At 46.1% G+C, this 19292-nt stretch overlaps 1 non-coding gene across 1 annotated transcript; it reads left to right on the top strand.

Annotated features, from left to right (window-relative positions):
- The first annotated feature begins 9909 nt into the window (after positions 1–9909).
- Positions 9910–10028, top strand: LOC138706894 (5S ribosomal RNA). Its single transcript, XR_011334140.1, has one exon. It is a non-coding gene; the product is annotated as a 5S ribosomal RNA (ribosomal RNA).
- Positions 10029–19292: the final 9264 nt, after the last annotated feature.

Raw genomic sequence — 19292 nt, 5'->3', positions numbered from 1 at the left:
GGTTACGAGTTTCCCTAGCGCCACTACAAAAACGTGACTAGGACAGAACTGACCAGAGCACTGGACTCTCCACCTCTCATTAACATCTGCGAGGCATGGTGCTCACTTCACTTCATTCATTTCATTCACAATTCAACTGATAACGTGTACATGTTCATAAAATCATTCACAGGGGAAATACACTACTGTTAGATGAGAGGGCAAACGGCTTATAGCTGGGTACCTCGATCTAAAGTTAGAGAATTGCTTGTCGAGGAACCAATGGAGGCATGGGATGCTTACCCTGCCTGCCATTTTAAACATCATTCATTCTTTCTTCGTCCCCATTCATTCGTTCGTTCGTTCGTTCGTTTATCATCGATCAGGCATCAATGGCGGCATAGGTGAGACGGCGTGTTGTGGCCGCGTAGCTTTCACGCATTTTTATTCATAAGTTTGCTTTGTGCAGTGTAAGATTAGAAGTTAACTTGAATTATAGTGCCGTGTGAACTTGTGTGAGTGTTAGCAAGACTGGATAGTCAGTAATATTGTATCTATTCTCATATTTAATAACTTGTGTTTGGCTATAATGCTATCTCGGCCCCCTAGACTAATGCCAATCAGTTGGTGATCAAGAAGACACTGGCGACCAAGTCGCTGCCTTGTGGATCGCAAACGTGCTGAGTGTTATCTAGGAAACTCTGCCGACTTGCCGCAGGAGCGAAACCTGCTAAGTGTGTTAACCTCTGTGCTCATCATTATTATTAAATTATTGTACACTAACTTTAAAGAGAGATACCATAACATTTCGCAACATTGAGTGAATCTGATTACCAGGGAACATTGTCGACGTGCCGCGGGAGAGAGACCTGCTCAGTGTGTGTGAACTTCGGTGCTCATCATCATTATTTTAAAATATTTGTATGGCAACTCTCTTTTAAACGAGAAACCGTAACATTGTGTGCTACTGGTCACTGGATGAACCCATAACTCTAAACGCAGTGAGCCCCTCTGAACATATACTGTGTTGTAGGCGAGAAAATATCGACTTTTGCTGCGCCAGTGTTCTTGTACTGTACAGCAACAAATACAAACCAACAGCGTCGCAATGGAAGACGATGAAGAATGCGGCCAACCTCCACCACTTCCTCAAAGAAGTCTCACCACCACCACCATTGCCAACCCAGCTAATATGAAACCATCAACAAAAATCAAAATACCCAATCCCTCCTCTTCCAACATTTCACCAGCTAACACTGCTGAAATCTACAGCTCCAACTCCAACAAGACCCACAAGTCTTCATCAATAACTAAATCAACATCCGCAACCCCCACTGAACATGGCCAAATCCTAAACATAAAGAAAGCCCCGAAACTACCCACCCAAAATGACTTCCCCATCAAGCGAGACAAACTCGCAAGAATCTCCAAGAAAACCAACTCCAACCCCACACCTGACTGCCACAGTGAAACCAACGCAACGGACAGCACCAAAGGTAAGCCCAGCGCTATTTATTCCAGTGACAACCTCCCCATCGCCCTCCTGAACTCCTGGTCTGTCAATGAATCCAACCGCTCTGTTCTTATTAGAGACGCCCTCCCATCTGCCCTTACAGCTTTCTCGCTGGATGAAGATCTGTCTTTTACCATGATGAAATTCGGACCGTCAGACAGAGCATACACCTTTGTCACTAGGGAACAGCTGCGAAAGTTTTGTTCTAAATTCACTCCCCAACATTTCGGACCCAAAGCCAAATTCTGCGCATTCCCTAACTCTACGAAAATGCCACATTGGATGTTTGACTCCGGGGTCCCAAATGCCACCACCCAATTCCTAATCGAACCCATCACTCCACCCCCTCCCAAAAAACCTCCAACCACAATTACCCAAGTCCAACACCACCCGCCCAACAATCATTCTGACAGCCCCAACACATCCTCAGACGAGGATTGGCAGACTGCAAAAGGCAGGCGCAGAAAATCCAAACCCACCAATACATCCATCCAGACCGAACCAAACCCATCCACCTCTCTTCCAACCCCACATACCGGCTACACTGTCACAATAAACAACCACACCCTTCATGGCAACAATCCCTTCTACATAACTAAATTAATGCGACAGCAGGATATCGCCACTGAAATCCCGCGCATGTTCTGGGCACCCACTAAAAGCACCACCACACTTCTCTTCCCCAATCTCAGCGATGCTGAAACTTTCATACATAAAATCCCTCCATCTTCCTTTGGTCCTAACGCAGAACTGTCTCTCCATTCTCACAACACCCCCAAGCCCCGCCCCCCTGTCAAGAAAGAAATCAGTGTAGTCATGAAGGGCGTGGCACTAGAAATTCCAATCTCTGACCTCGCTGAAGAACTAACACACCAGAACTTTAATATTAAGCGACTCCACCGCATTGTTTCAGCCACAACTAATAAAGAAACCCCCTTAATCAGACTGTTTGTGGAGGACTCTGCGACAGCCGAGCAGCTGCTGGGGGGTATCAGAATCATGGGCAGAAACTACCCCGTTGAACCCTCACGGGAAACTACCTTCCATAGACCTTGCGCCAACTGCGCCAAATTCGGCCACACCTCCAGTAGCTGCACGGCGGCCAAAGTGTGCTTTAAATGTGGAAAAAATCCGCAATCCTGCTCTCACAAACCATCTGACAATGTTAAATTCTGTGCCACGTGTATGGCAGACTCTCACTTCACTGGACAAACTAGATGCCCCAATACCCAAAATCAGACCCTAACAATGAGCCTATTACCCATATTCCCGTGCAATCACTTCCTGCACCACCACCGACCAAAAAACCCTCAGAAATCTTCCCACTGTTCTCACCAATTAAGACTTACGCACAAGCAACGGAACCAGACACATCTACAGCACCTACTTTGGAACAGAACTTGGATGAAAACCCACAGCTGACTAACCAACACCAAACACGGACGAACTTGGAACAATACATCACAGACGCTCTCGTTGTAGCTGAAAATTACATCGAGAAACGATTGAACGAGATACAGGAACAACTCGCTATTTTCACCATTTCTTTACTGACCACCAATGCACAACCCTCCCACAGGAAAAGCACACTTAGAACTGCAAATCAATCGGCGCGCAGAGTGTTCCGCAAACGCATGATTCACCACTTTGTTAATAACCAGATAAAAATTTCTTTGCAACCATTACAGGAGCAACTGGTGTCGCTGGCCAACTCCATTGCTAAGTAGACAACCTCGACTACTGGACGATCATTATGACTGTACTAGACATTCGACATGACCTAACCATAATACACAGCAACATCCGCCACCTCTACAGCAGCAGAACCGAGCTAACCCAACTATGCAATGACCTAACTCCAGACATCATCGCACTCAATGAGACGCACCTTAACACAACCGACAAATTCACACTACCCGGTTACAACATATACAGAAAAGATAGAAACCGGCTAGGAGGAGGGGTTGCCATACTCTGCAAAGACTCACTCCCAAGCAGTCTCCATTCTACTCCCCACCAGTTCAATAACACTGAATGCCTAACCATCAAAATCCATATTCGAAACTTTCCCATACACCTCACTTCCATCTACCTCCCCCCACTCCTTGACTTCCCCATGCATCTTTTCCACTACCTAAACTCGCTCCATAAGTCAATAATTATCGGAGACCTAAACACCCACCACATTAACTTCGGCGACAACTTCAATAATCGCAATGGTATCCACCTAGATTCCTTCCTCCAAAACTCCCCCTACAGACTAATCCCAACCGGACCTACACGCCTCCCCGACAATGACCTCCAACATAACTGCACCACTCCTGACAAACTATTACTTACCCACACCCTACTCAACCGAACTATCAATACTGACGTACTGGAACCTCTTAACTCTGACCACTGCCCTATTCGACTAAAACTGGCAACACCTCACTGGATCCCGACTAGAACTAATGCAACACACACACTTATCAAGTACCATCGGGCTGACTGGGACCTCTTTACCACTCACATCACTGAACTAATACCAACACCACTACCTAATATTACTGACCTTAACTCTCTTATTGAAGCCGACAATCTGCTGCTGAGAGCGACGGAAGAAGCTCGACTCAAGACTGTCCCCCACTCACGAGTGACTAATACATATCGACGAGAACTACCGCCAGACTTAGTCAAGCTCATTAAGACTAAAAGACGCGCCCACAGACTCTACATGAAAATACGCACAGACGAAAATAGACGATTATATCGACAACTGCAACAGGACGTACGCAACGCGATCGAACGCCATGAGACACGATCACGACAAAGACTAGCCGACAGTTTAAACAAAAACAAATGTGAAAACCCTGGAAAATTTTGGAAAATCATCAAGAAACTCCGCGGCTCTACGCCACTCACATACCCCATAAAACACAACAATAAACTCCTACTGCAAACTACAGACAAATTAAACGCATTCCAAAACCACCTCCAAAAACTACATATCACACCACAGGACCCCAACTTCGACAACGACACTTACATACGAATCACAGACCACGTCACCGCAAACCCCCAATTATACCTCCCACTACAAACACCAGCACCTCAAATTCAAAACAACATACCACATCCATTAACAACAGATATCACTGCCAATGAAGTGGCAGCAGCAATCTACAGAACAAAAAACACAGCTGCTGGCCCTGACAATATACCCAACATCATCTACAGACACTACCCACAAAGAGCCGTAGAGTTTCTTGCAGCAATATATACAGCTAGCTTTAGGCTGGGTGCTCTTCCGCCCAGATGGAAGCACGCACATATATTGCTTTTCCCAAAACCAAGGAAAGACCTTACTAATGTAGACAACTACCGACCCATTAGTTTAACATTAACCATATGTAAGCTAATGGAACGTGTACTCAACCTACGCTTACAACAATACGTCGATGCCGCCGACCTTATTCCGCAGACCCAAGCAGGATTTAGACCACACACTGACATCATAGACCAAATACTAAAAGTACTCACACCGGTGGAAACCGCCCGAGAACGTAGACAAACGACAGCCATCGTTGCACTAGACATGCAAAGAGCTTTTGACACTGTCTGGCACGACGGACTACGCTACAAACTTACCAACCTAGGACTACCGCCACAAATCACTAGATGGATCTCTGACTTCCTTCGGGATCGCACAGCTCAAATAAAAATAAACAATCAACTCTCAACCCCACTCTCAATCCATGGAGGCGTTCCGCAAGGAACGGTGTTGTCACCAATTCTCTACAATCTATTTGTGGCAGACATACCGACCCCAAGACAAACTAACGTCACTCTTGGCCAGTTCGCCGACGACACCATTTATGTAGCCTCAGGCAGGACAATCTACGTTGCGACACAACGCATGAATAATGCTCTAAAAGAACTCACTACGTGGCTGAAACAATGGCGGCTAAAATTAAATACCTCTAAAACCCAGGCAATACTAGCTAAAAAATCGAATTTCCCACCGAAAAGAAAGCGAGATAGATATCCTATACTCATCCACAATACTCCCATTCCCTATCAGCGGCATTTCACTTATCTCGGAGTCAAACTAACGCAGAACCTAAAATTAACTCACCACTTCCACGAAATCAAAAGCAAAATTTTATTAGCCACGCGATTACTCTATAACATTTCCGGTAAACCCCCACATCGCCCCAGCGCCAAGCCCCGCACAAATTTAATAATCTATACCTCAGTTATTAGACCGGCAATTCTCTACGCTTCGCAGCTGTTCTCCAACGCAACAGCTACGCAAATTGAGAGCCTAGCGTCAACAGAAAGACGCCTACTACGCAAGGCACTCAACGTGCCATATAACACTAATAGACAAATCGTGTATGCTCTAGCCAAAATTAAACCCTTGCATTCTTACATCAAGGATAAGAACATCAAATATGTAAACAAGGCAATGGACAGATCCTTCATCCAGCAACTATTTCAAAATCCACCTCAGTTTCCCAACACCACTGTAAACCAACTCCTATTACCCTATAATGAATTTCTCCATGCCCAAGTCAATCCAATAGAAAACGATCACCAATAATTTCCCTAGTAGCGCTGGACTTAAAACTACCAAAAAGAAAAAAAAAAAAATCAGTAACCGGAAAAAAAAAAAATAATTGCAAAACCTTCCCAACCAATCCCACGCGACATGGTGCTGACTACATAACACACTAAAGCACAAGCACACCTAGCCTGAAGAGGGTATTAAGTCCCTGAAGCAGGCGTCACTGGCTCGCCAGTGGCATCACTCATTCGTTCGTTCGTTCGGGCTCATCATCAGATCATGATCAGATCAAGAGAGGGAGCTGAATCTAGCAAGACACTCACTGGTAAAAGTCGCCAGCTTACAACCAACGAAGATGAACAGCGGGAGCCGGCCGCCGCCTTGTGTCGACAAGTCTCGGCCGGACGGAGGCCAGCCACCGGGGAAGCGGAAGACGAGGCGGAAGACGGTGAAACCGACGGCCGCCGCAAAACCTGTCTCTCCGGAAGCAACATCACCACCACATCCATCATCATTTGGTAAGTCCAGCGCTTCACCAACCAAGACGATCGACGACTTAAACACACTTAAGACCATGGCACCGATCACTGCTAATAGAGCAGTAGTGATCACAAACGCCGACCCTGACCTACTGGATGCAGTGACTCCACGGAAACCCACAACGACTTTGACTATAAACTCCACCACTAGAGCCTACGTATTTTCCTCACGAGAGAACTTACGTCAGATGACATTAATGCATCCACGACAATTCGGGAAGCACGCCCGATACCAAACTCCACCAACCGCCACTCTCCTCGGACCTTGGGAATTACCAGGCCACCCATCCCATCCCTCCTCCACCCCACCCCACTCTCTATTGGACAGTGAACCTTCTTCTTCTTCTTCTTCTGAGGAAGAAGTAGAGGCCACTTCCAATCCACAAGAAGGGCCCTCAGAAGGGCCGACTCCAAAACCTAGAGCAGAGAGGTCTCCTGTCACAGCAGAGAAGTCCCCCAACGGACCACCTCCCAACTCTGAGGCGTCGTCTCACGATTCCTCAGAAGGGAAGCGGTCCAAAAGGCGCAATCCTATTCCCACAAATGTATCCGGTTCGACTCCGGCAAGCCCCACTTCTCCCACTCCCTCTAATACCGCACAAGGACTCAAGACAAGGACTGTACTGAAAATACTCAATCACACAAAAAACGGCAACCCACTATACATAGAGCGACTAATGAAACAGTACCGACTCGACATCCAAACCCCACGACAGTTCTGGGCACACACTACCAAGACAACAACACTCACATTCCCCACGATTGACGACGCGGAGAAGTTCGCTAGGGCAATTCCCCTGTACAACTTCGGCCCGTCCGCAGAAATCAACATTACGTCGCCCAGTGAAACAAGACAGAAACAGACCAGAAATAAAGAGATCAGTGTCGTCATGAAAAATGTCGACACGCTGATCTCTGACGACGAACTAATGCAGATCCTGGCTGTAATACATCCAGGCATCACACGCATTAAGAGAATTATCTCCGCACAGACAGACAAACCCACCAACTTAGTTAGAATTTTCACAAATGACATCACCACAGCAGACAAATTACTAGAAGGAATTAAACTTGCAGGACGGTACTACAGAGTAGAGCCATCACACGAGACAATCTTCCACCGACCGTGCCTTAACTGTGCACAATACGGCCACACAAGGACAAACTGTGACAAGCCCAAGACTTGTTTTAAGTGCGGCAAAAATCCCGACCTCTGCAACCACAATCGCCTATCCCAGATCAAGTACTGCGCCACGTGCAACAGCGACACCCATTATACGGGCCAAGCTCGCTGTCCAAAATATCCAAGGACTAATATCATTACATCCACCGATCCCACGCATGTCCCCATAGACACCCACAAACCAATACCGAAACCTATACCCAAACCATCACAGTCCGTCTTCAACCCAACACTTCCCAAACCCGAATTGTCTTATGCGGATGCAGCTAAGACTACGACAACCACTACAGACGACCCACAGACAGACAAAACAACCACGGAACAGCTGGTCGAGGGGGTTCTACGTTCTGCTATGCAGAAAATAGAATCCTACATTGACCGGCAACTAAACAGACTACAGGACGAAATAGTGACATTCACTGTTTCCCTACTCACTACTGACACAAACCCTACGAAACGACACACGACACTTGCCACAGCCAACCAGGCAGCCAGACGGCTTCTACGGAAACGAGTAGCCCACCACTTTGTTGGTAACAGGTTACGAGTTTCCCTAGCGCCACTACAAAAACGTGACTAGGACAGAACTGACCAGAGCACTGGACTCTCCACCTCTCATTAACAGCTGCGAGGCATGGTGCTCACTTCACTTCATTCATTTCATTCACAATTCAACTGATAACGTGTACATGTTCATAAAATCATTCACAGGGGAAATACACTACTGTTAGATGAGAGGGCAAACGGCTTACAGCTGGGTACCTCGATCTAAAGTTAGCGAATTGCTTGTCGAGGAACCAATGGAGGCATGGGATGCTTACCCTGCCTGCCATTTTAAACATCATTCATTCTTTCTTCGTCCCCATTCATTCGTTCGTTCGTTCGGCTCATCATCAGACGAGCACCATGCCCCCCAAAGCTTCCGGAAAGGCTGCCAAGAAGGCCGGCAAGGCCCAGAAGAATATTTCGAAGGGCGATAAGAAGAAGAAGCGCAAGAGGAAGGAGAGCTACGCCATTTACATCTACAAGGTTCTGAAACAAGTTCACCCAGACACGGGAATCAGTTCAAAGGCTATGAGCATCATGAACAGCTTCGTTAACGACATCTTCGAGCGCATCGCCGCGGAAGCTTCGCGGCTCGCGCATTACAACAAGCGGTCGACCATCACCAGTCGGGAGATCCAGACAGCCGTCCGTCTCCTGCTACCCGGTGAGCTGGCCAAGCACGCCGTCAGTGAAGGGACCAAGGCCGTCACAAAATACACTAGTTCCAAGTAAGCGGGAGTGCTTGCTAGGGAATCAGCAACCGGCCCTTTTAAGGGCCACAAGTTATTCATAACAGAGTAGATGAATGAAGAACAACAGCGTTTCCCACCGAGTGAAAATTTAAATAATCACCCCGATAACACTTCTAGGATAGATAATACATTATAGGCAGTCCATGGGAGACTTGGATCCACGAGGCAAATTCGTTTCCTTAATAGTTTCGTACGACTTATATGAGAGCGCGGTGTCATTCCTACTCACTTGGCAGCATTAATTGTTGAGGGAAAACAACTTAGAAGGTAACTTGTCGACCGCGGGCATAATCCTTCCGCAGGCCACTACTGAGAATCTGTGGACATACGGGTAATCTATCTTTATTGAAACTCGGGTTCATAACATACGACTGATACTTTATATATCTGTCACGTAATCCATCAAGAGACAAATGTCCCCCCCCCTAGTCAGTAGCGAGCTTCAGTCCATTCGTAGTAGCCGCCGGTGCAAGAAGTGAATTGAAGTTTGTGTGAAGTTCCGTAGTATGGCATGAAAATGATGTCGAAAATCCGACTACAGTTCCACAACCATGTGGTTGAAAGGAGGCTCCGCTGTTGAACAACAATCCACCTGTGGCTTAACTTAGAATGCCGACTAGCTGTTTTATTAATCCCGTGTCAATCCAGCAGTGTGTGACGTTGAAACGTAACCAAACTGCCGTTGATAGATAGATTTATCATCTATCCCAATGACATCCAACGAGCTTGGTAATTTAGGTACAGAGTCTAAGCAGGCAGTTTACGTGTGTGTGTGAGCGAGTGCAGGTTTTATCGAGTGCACCCCAATCCCATCGTCCTCAAGTGCCTACAGATTACGCAGTTTCATCGGCAACGGCCATACCATGTTGAAAATACCGGTTCTCGTCCGATCACCGAAGTCAAGCAACATTGGGCGTGGTCAGTACTTGGATGGGTGACCGCTTGGGAACACCACGTGCCGTTGGAGATTTTTTTTTTTTTACGTCACTATTTCCAGCGTGTTCTAATAAGACTTATGGGATATTATGTTCCCTTCCCTATTCCAGCTATAGCTTGGATGATGACGCCGCTGCATAATTGTAGAGAAATTGATAATTCTTAAGTACTTGCAGCTCCGTATTGAAACTTATGACTGGTAGCATATTCATATGAGACGGTTCACTTCTCTGCGTTTTCTCGAAGAAGGGAATATGTATTCAGGGGATTGTGAACGTACCTCGCGCTCTCCCTAGAAGTTAGAGACATTTTAGGTAAAGAATGTAATATACTGTACATATATGGCTAATTAAAATCCCATTAGTTACTACATTTCAGTGGGTAGTACAAATTGAGCCATCATATAGCCAAATTGAGACAAATAAACAAGGCTCATGACCTCCAACATAATAGCCAAATTGGCTAGTCTCTTATATGAGACAACTCATCCTGCCTAAGGTATTCCGTGGTTTTCCTCAGGCGAAAGACAAATGTCGGGATGAGCCCTATAAGAAATGGGCCACGGATCTATATGCCCTTCCCCATATATATTCCACCTTTCTTATAAATTATGTATGCCCTATTCCAGATAATATTAATAGTATATTAAACATACGAGGTCACTCAATAAGTCGCAAATTGAAAGGACAGGGTCCTCTCAAATTGCAGTTTAGATTTCACGGCGCTTCTTCCGACGGCCTTCACCTGCTTTGTCATCGAACAACAGATGACGGCGTCTTGCCATCCTAACGGCACACACCAGCCAACTCCTCCTCGCCCCGTTCCGTGATCAATTGATCAGTCTCAGCCCCCCTCGCGTATGTGGTACCTAAGAGGTTGCGTCCAATTTCGGCTTCCCCTTCAAAATTTTCTAGAGCTCCTTCAGGGGAGCAGCATAACCCGGAGTGAGACTAGTGGCCAACAGGCTTGGAGCTCACATATTTAGTTTTGTACAGCCCCCAACCCCTTGCAAGGACGCGTTTTGCGTACCTTTTAAATTTTCCTCCCAATTCTCCTTCGATTTTTTCGATTTTTCGCCGTCGAGATCACCTGCCTAAGGTATTCCGTGGTTTTCCTCAGGCGTAAGACAAATGTCGTGATGAGCCCTATAAGAAATGGGCCACGGACCTATATGCCCTTCCCCATATATACTCCACCTTTATTATAAATTATGTATGCCCTAGTTCAGATAATATTAATAGTCTATTAAACATACGAGGTCACTCAATAAGTCGCAAATTGAAAGGACAGGGACCTCTCAAATTGCAGCTTAGATTTCACGGCGCTTCTTCCGACGGCCTTCACCTGGTTTGTCATCGAACAACGGAAGACGGCGTCTTGCCATCCTAACGGCAAACACCAGCCAACTCCACCTCGCCCCGTTCAGTGATCAATTGATCAATCTCAGCGCCGTCGAGATCACTTTTAACCTTCGTCACACGAGCAACATGACTGGACGCGGCAAGGGAGGCAAGGGTCTAGGCAAAGGTGGAGCGAAGCGCCACAGGAAGGTTCTCCGAGATAATATTCAGGGCATCACGAAGCCGGCCATTCGTCGTCTCGCCCGACGTGGAGGCGTAAAGCGTATCTCCGGCCTCATCTACGAGGAGACGAGAGGTGTTCTCAAGGTCTTTCTGGAGAACGTAATCCGTGACGCTGTAACATACACCGAGCACGCGAAGCGGAAGACAGTCACGGCCATGGACGTGGTATACGCCTTGAAGAGGCAGGGGAGGACTCTCTACGGGTTCGGCGGTTAGACTGCTTACACACGTCTGCTGCCGAATCCGTCGGCAAAACGGCCCTTTTCAGGACCATAAAATCCGTCTAAAAATGGCAGTATTTGTCGAGATTAATTTAATTCACTTTTACTGTGTGACCACTAGCTCAAAAGGCCAGTGCAGAAAACAGAACTTATTTCGTAGGGGCACTTCAGTATCAGCAAAAGACGTTGTAAGAAATGCCTCTCTGTTTTTCAAATGGGTCTGACCCCAACGCTTGGTATATCAAGTGGAAAGACCGGATTCCTCTGTGAAGCCTTGCTCCTCGGATTATGTTACCTGTTACTGTAAACTTCTGTAAGTCAATAATCACTGTCCGAAGAATTGGTGGGTAATATGACAACGCAGGTAGGCAATGCTCACCAGACCGTAACAAGGAACCGAGGGGATTGACACATACTGAACATCACATCACCACGTTGTTGCAATGCCAACTTTTAGGTCATAGGAATCCAGTGTGGTAAACACTGGGGAGAAGAGGTACACATCGCATGTCAGAACACAGGACTTCGTCCTGTCAGACAACTTCCACGTATAGCTTGCGTCATTTCGGTTCGAACGAAACGACAGAGAGAGGGGAAATTCGAACGCAAATTGTCAAAGCCTTCGATTCCTACGAGAAGGTCATGTCTTCATCTCAGTATTGGGGTTCCTGCGCGTGCGGCCAATATGTGCACCAACAAACAAACGCATTAGGAAATCTATTATAACGCCGTAAGTTGTTCACCAGTTATCGATTTCTTATTCAAAATTAGTTTCATTCGTAGTATGTAGTAAACTAGTATATTCAAACGTATATGTCTAAAACCACGATGGGCACCAAAGAAGGGGACTTGTGATTATTTTCACGATAATCTCCATTACTCAAATATGATAGAAATATATATTACATAAATTTCGAAGCCAACTATGTACTTTGGCATCATCATCTAATTTAATTCGTATTGTGTTAAATTATATAATAATAATAATAATAATAATAATAATAATAATAATAATAATAATAATAATAATAATAATAATAATAATGATGATGAAACCTTTCTATATGCATCAGTATAATGTGTAATCACACAATAGCCTAGTAAATGTACAACGGTTTCAAGTACTTCAGTGCGAACCTGGGACAACGTCATCGTTCAGAGCACAAAATTACAGAATGATGATATTAAATCAGCCCACCGGTATAGAGAGAGAGAGAGAGAGAAAGTTGACACGCGTAATGAAATTACATTACGAAGCCGTGAGAGAGGAGGATTAACAATACTGGCTATTTCTGACTTTTGTGAGGTTAGTGGGGCCCTTAAAAGGGCCGTTTTACGGAGAAGGGGCTTAAGCCTTCTTCTCGGTTTTCTTCGGGAGAAGAACCGCCTGGATGTTGGGCAACACACCACCCTGGGCGATGGTGACGCCGGACAGGAGTTTGTTCAGCTCCTCGTCGTTGCGAATGGCGAGCTGTAAGTGACGAGGAATGATCCTAGTCTTCTTGTTGTCACGAGCTGCGTTGCCAGCCAACTCGAGAACTTCGGCCGCCAGGTACTCCATCACCGCGGCCAGGTAGACTGGCGCACCGGCACCAACTCGCTCTGCGTAATTGCCCTTACGCAAAAGACGGTGGATACGGCCTACCGGGAAATGCAACCCAGCACGGCTGGATCGAGACTTTGACTTTCCCTTCACCTTGCCTCCCTTTCCACGACCCGACATGATGCTACTCCTACTTGCAGCTGTTTAACTACAAGAACGACGCCTCGCCCAAAATGATGCAAGGCCCGAACGAACGAATGAAAGGGGGCGAAGAAAGAATGAATGATATTTAAAATGGCAGGCAAGGTAAGCATCCCATGCCTCCATTGGTTTCCGACTAACAATTCACTATCTTAGATCGAGGTTCCCAGCTAAAAGCCGTTTGCCCTCTCAACTAACAGTAGTGTATTTTCCCCTGTAAATGATTAAATGATACATGTACACGCTAACAGTTGAATTGTGAGTGAATCAATGAAGTGAAATTAGCACCATGCCTCGCAGATGTTAATGAGAGGTGGAGAGTCCAGTGCTCTTGTCAGTTCTGTCCTAGTCACGTTTTTGTAGTGGCGCTAGGGAGACTCGTAACCTGTCACCAACAAAGTGGTGGGCTACTCGTTTCCGTAGAAGCCGTCTGGCTGCCTGGTTGGCTGTGGCAAGTGTGTGTGTCGTTTCGTGGGGTTTGTGTCTGTAGTGAGTAAGGAAATAGTGAATGTCACTATTTCGTCCTGTAGTCTGTTTAGTTGCCGGTCAATGTAGGATTCTATTTTCTGCATGGCAGAACGTAGAACCCCCTCGACCAGCTGTTCCGTGGTTGTTTTGTCTGTCTGTGGATCGTCTGTAGTGGTTGTCTTGGTTGTCGTAGTCTTAGCTGCATCCGCATAAGACAATTCGGGTTTGTGAAGTGTTGGTTTGAAGACGGACTGTGATGGTTTGGGTATATGTGGCGGTATTGGTTTGTGGGTGTCTATGGGGACATGCGTGGGATCGGTGTAGGTTATGAGATTTGTCCTTGGATATTTTGGACAGCGAGCTTGGCCCGTATAATGGGTGTCGCTGTTGCACGTGGCGCAATACCTAATCTGGGATAGGCGGTTGTGGTTGCAAAGTTCGGGATTCTTTCCGCACTTAAAGTAAGTCTTGGGCTTGTCGCAGTTTGTCTTTGTATGGCCGTATTGTGCACAGTTAAGGCACGGTCGGTGGAAGATTGTCTCGTTTGATGGCTCTGCTCTGTAGTACCGTCCTGCGAGTTTAATTCCTCCTAGTAACTTGTCTGCTGTGGTGATGTCTTTTGTGAATATTCTAACTAAGTTGGTGGGTTTGTCAGTCTGTGCGGAGATAATTCTCTTAATGCGTGTGATACCTGGATGTATTACAGCCAGGATCTGCATTAGTTCGTCCTCAGAGATCAGCGTGTCGACATTTTTCATGACGACACTGATCTCTTTATTTCTGGTCTGTTTCTGTCTTGTTTCACTGGGCGGCGTAATGTTGATTTCTGCGGACGGGCCGAAGTTATATAGGGGAATTGCCCTAGCGAACTTCTCCGCGTCGTCAATCGTGGGGAATGTGAGTGTTGTTGTCTTGGTAGTGTGTGCCCAGAACTGTCGTGGGGTTTGAATGTCGAGTCGGTACTGTTTCATTAGTCGCTCTATGTGTAGTGGGTTTTTGCCGTTTTTTGTGTGATTCAGTATTTTCAGAACTGTCCTTGTCTTGGGTCCTTGTGCGGTTTGACGTGTGGTATTAGAGGGAGTGGGAGAAGTGGGGCTTGCCGGAGTCGAACCGGATACATTTGTGGGAATAGGATTGCGCCTGCTGGACCGCTTCCCTTCTGAGGATTCGTGAGACGACGCCTCTGAGCTGGGAGGTGGTTCGTTGGGGGACTTCTCTGCTGTAGGTTTTGGGACAGGAGACCTCTCTGCTCTAGGTTTTGGAGTCGGCCCTTCTGAGGGCCTCTCTTGTGGATTGGAAGTAACCTCTGCCTCTTCCTGAGAAGAATGAGAAGAAGATTCACTGTCCAATAGAGAATGGGGTGGGGAGGGGGAGGGATGGGATGGGTGGCCTGGTAATTCCCAAGGTCCGAGGAGAGTGGCGGTTGGTGGAGTTTGGTATCGGGCGTGCTTCCCGAATTGTCGTGGATGCATTAATGTCATCTAACGTAAGTTTACCCGTGAGGCAAATACGTAGGCTCTTGTGGTGGATTTTATAGTCATGGTCGTTGTGGGGTTCCTTGGAGTCACTGCGTCCAGTAGGTCGGGGTCAGAGTTTGTGATCACTACTGCTCTATTAGCAGTGATCGGTGCCATGGACTTTAGTGTATATAAGTCGTCGATCGTCTTGGTTGGTGAAGCGCTGGACTTACCAAATGGTGATGGTTGTGGTGATGATGTTGCTTCCGGTGAGACAGGTTTTCCGTCGGCCGTCGGTTTCACCGTCTTGAGTCTCGTCTTCCGCTTCCGCGGTGGCTGGCCTCCGTCCGGCCGAGACTTGTCGACACAAGGCGGCGGCCGGCTCCCGCTGTTCATTTTCGTTGGTTGTAAGCTGGCGACTTTTACCAGTGAGTGTCTTGCTAGATTCAGCTCCATTTCTGATCTCATCTGATCGATGCAGGGCCCTGAGAATGAATGAAAGGGGACGAAGAAAGAATGAATGATGTTTAAAATGGCAGGCAGGGTAAGCATCCCATGCCTCCATTGGTTTTCGACTAACAATTCACTAACTTTTGATCGAGGTTCCCAGCTAAAAGCCGTTTGCCCTCTCAACTAACAGTAGTGTATTTTCACCTGTAAATGATTATATGAAAAATGTGCACGCTAACAGTTGAATTGTGAGTGAATGAATGAAGTGAAGTTAGCACCATGCCCCGCAGATGTTAATGAGAGGAGGAGAGTCCAGTGCTCTGGTCAGTTCTGTCCTAGTCAGGTTTTTGTAGTGGCGCTAGGGAGACTCGTAACCTGTTACCAACAAATTGGTGGGCTACTCGTTTCCGTAGAAGCCGTCTGGCTGCCTGGTTGGCTGTGGCAAGTGTCGTGTGTCGTTTCGTGGGGTTTGTGTCTGTAGTGAGTAAGGAAATAGTGAATGTCACTATTTCGTCCTGTAGTCTGTTTAGTTGCCGGTCAATGTAGGATTCTATTTTCTGCATAGCAGAACGTAGAACCCCCTCGACCAGCTGTTCCGTGGTTGTTTTGTCTGTCTGTGGATCGTCTGTAGTTGTTGTCTTGGTTGTCGTAGTCTTAGCTGCATCCGCATAAGACAATTCGGGTTTGGGTAGTGTTGGTTTGAAGACGGACTGTGATGGTTTGGGTATAGGTGGCGGTATTGGTTTGTGGGTGTCTATGGGGACATGCGTGGGATCGGTGGAGTTTATGAGATTAGTCCTTGGATATTTTGGACAGCGAGCTTGGCCCGTATAATGGGTGTCGCTGTTGCACGTGGCGCAATACCTAATCTGGGATAGGCGGTTGTGGTTGCAAAGTTCGGGATTCTTGCCGCACTTAAAGCAAGTCTTGGGCTTGTCACAGTTTGTCTTTGTGTGGCTGTATTGTGCACAGTTAAGGCACGGTCGGTGGAAGATTGTCTCGTGTGATGGCTCTACTCTATAGTATCGTCCTGCGAGTTTAATTCCTCCTAGTAACTTGTCTGCTGTGGTGATGTCTTTTGTGAATATTCTAACTAAGTTGGTGGGTTTGTCAGTCTGTGCGGAGATAATTCTCTTAATGCGTGTGATATCTGGATGTATTACAGCCAGGATCTGCATTAATTCGTCCTCAGAGATCAGTGTGTCGACATTTTTCATGACGACACTGATCTCTTTATTTCTGGTCTGTTTCTGTCTTGTTTCACTGGGCGGCGTAATGTTGATTTCTGCGGACGGGCCGAAGTTGTACAGGGGAATTGCTCTAGCGAACTTCTCCGCGTCGTCTATCGTGGGGAATGTAAGTGTTGTTGTCTTGGTAGTGTGTGCCCAGAACTGTCGTGGGGTTTGAATGTCGAGTCGGTACTGTTTTATTAGTCGCTCTATGTGTAATGGGTTGTTGCCGTTTGTCGTGTGATTCAGTATTTTCAGTATTGTCCTTGTCTTGTGTCCTTTTGCGGTGTGACGTGTGGTATTAGAGGGAGTGGGAGAAGTGGGGCTTGCCGGAGTCGAACCGGATACTTTTGTGGGAATAGGTTTGCGCATGTTGGACCGCTTCCCTTCTGAGGATTCGTGAGACGACGCCTCAGAGCTGGGAGGTGGTACGTTGGGAGACTTCTCTGCTGTGGGTTTAGGGACAGGAGACCTCTCTGCTCTAGGTTTTGGAGTCGGCCCTTCTGAGGGCCCCTCTTGTGTATTGCAAGTAACCTCTGCCTCTTCCTGAGAAAAATGAGAAGAAGATTCACTGTCAAATAGGGAGTGGGGTGGGGTGGAGGAGGGATGGGATGGGTGGCCTGGTAATTCCCAAGGTCCGTGGAGAGTGGCGGTTGGTGGAGTTTGGTATCGGGCGTGCTTCCCGAATTGTCGCCCGACGGTAACCTTCACATTTACGCCAACGTCAATAATCGACAGCGGACCAATCGTAAAGTCACAAACGTTAGCGCTGTTTCTATTGCCTCGCACTGGGAAGGCAGTACGCATTGTCCCTGCGACTTAAATATTTTTTTAAAAGTATTTCGAATGCCATACAGCCTAAAATCTAAGTTACAACAAACTTAATTTATATTCCAGTTTTCATATAAATCGGTTCAGCCATTATCGCGTGAAAAGGTAACAAACATACAGACAGACATACAAACAAAAATTTCAAAAATGCGATTTTCGGTTTCACGGTGGTTAATTATATATGTTAGGACCAATTACTTTTGGAAAATCGAAACTTACCAGAAAAATTTCGGCTACAGATTTATTATTAGTATAGATAGTACGAGATATGACCGCAATTTTGTACGACTAGTGTAATGAAGGAATACAAAAAATTATTTTGGAACTTTGCAATGATAGTCTATCATTAAAATAAAATTAAATCTTAATTCGTCCCTTTTGCAGGAGTCTTCTTCATCCAGTATGTTGTTGGCTGATATGGAGGAGGAGGGGGGGAGGGACATGCTCTAAAGGGATAAAATTTGCTTTGCAAATCGATATGGTGACTAACGCTTGCAATGCGTCATAGCTATAATTGTACTGCGCGGTAATTTCAGAGTAATAAGAGTTCAGTTCAGGGATCTGCTAATTTCTTCATATTGTGTTCGGCAATGGAATAGTACCGCAGTAGCATTAAGAGGTTTTTATAATTTGAACTGATATGTGCAGGTATATTGACCCCCCCTCCCACCGCTGGCCGACGCGGACTGCAATGACAACAGTAAGCCACACGTCATATGTAAGCCTTTCTTCTTCTTCTTCTTCTTCTCCTTCTTCTTCTTCTTCTTTGCTCGCCTGGCAAAAACAATCTTGGATTTCACATATTCAATTTTTCACAGTCCCAACTCCCTTGCATGGACGTGTTTTCACGTACCTTTAATGTTTCTCCTCTCATTCATTCAGTCTATTCGCAAGCCTGAGTGTTTTCCGTGGTTTTCCCCTAGGAGCTAAGACAAATGTAGGGATGAGCCCAGAAAGAAAAGGGCATTCACTTCCTTAGACCCTGGTAACTGCTCTTTTTAGAGGAAGGAGGAGGAGAAAGAAACCCCCCACCCCCACCGACGTGGACTGCAATGACAACAGTAAGCCACACGTTATATGTAAAGCCTTTATTATTATTATTATTATTATTATTATTATTATTATTATTTTTATTATTATTATTATTATTATTATTATTATTATTATTATTATTATTATTATTATTATTTACAATGGGACTAAAGGTGGTGTAGATACACTATGTCAAATGTGCCACAATCTTTTCTGCAATAGAAAGACGAGGCGCTGGCCACTAGCAATATTTTACAACATGCTAAATATTGCAAGTATA

Source organism: Periplaneta americana, chromosome 9 (assembly GCF_040183065.1).
Source record: "Periplaneta americana isolate PAMFEO1 chromosome 9, P.americana_PAMFEO1_priV1, whole genome shotgun sequence".
NCBI classification, from domain to species: Eukaryota; Metazoa; Arthropoda; class Insecta; order Blattodea; family Blattidae; genus Periplaneta; species Periplaneta americana.
The sequence above is the reverse complement of the archived record's forward strand: the minus strand, read 5'-3'. Positions and strand labels throughout refer to the sequence as shown.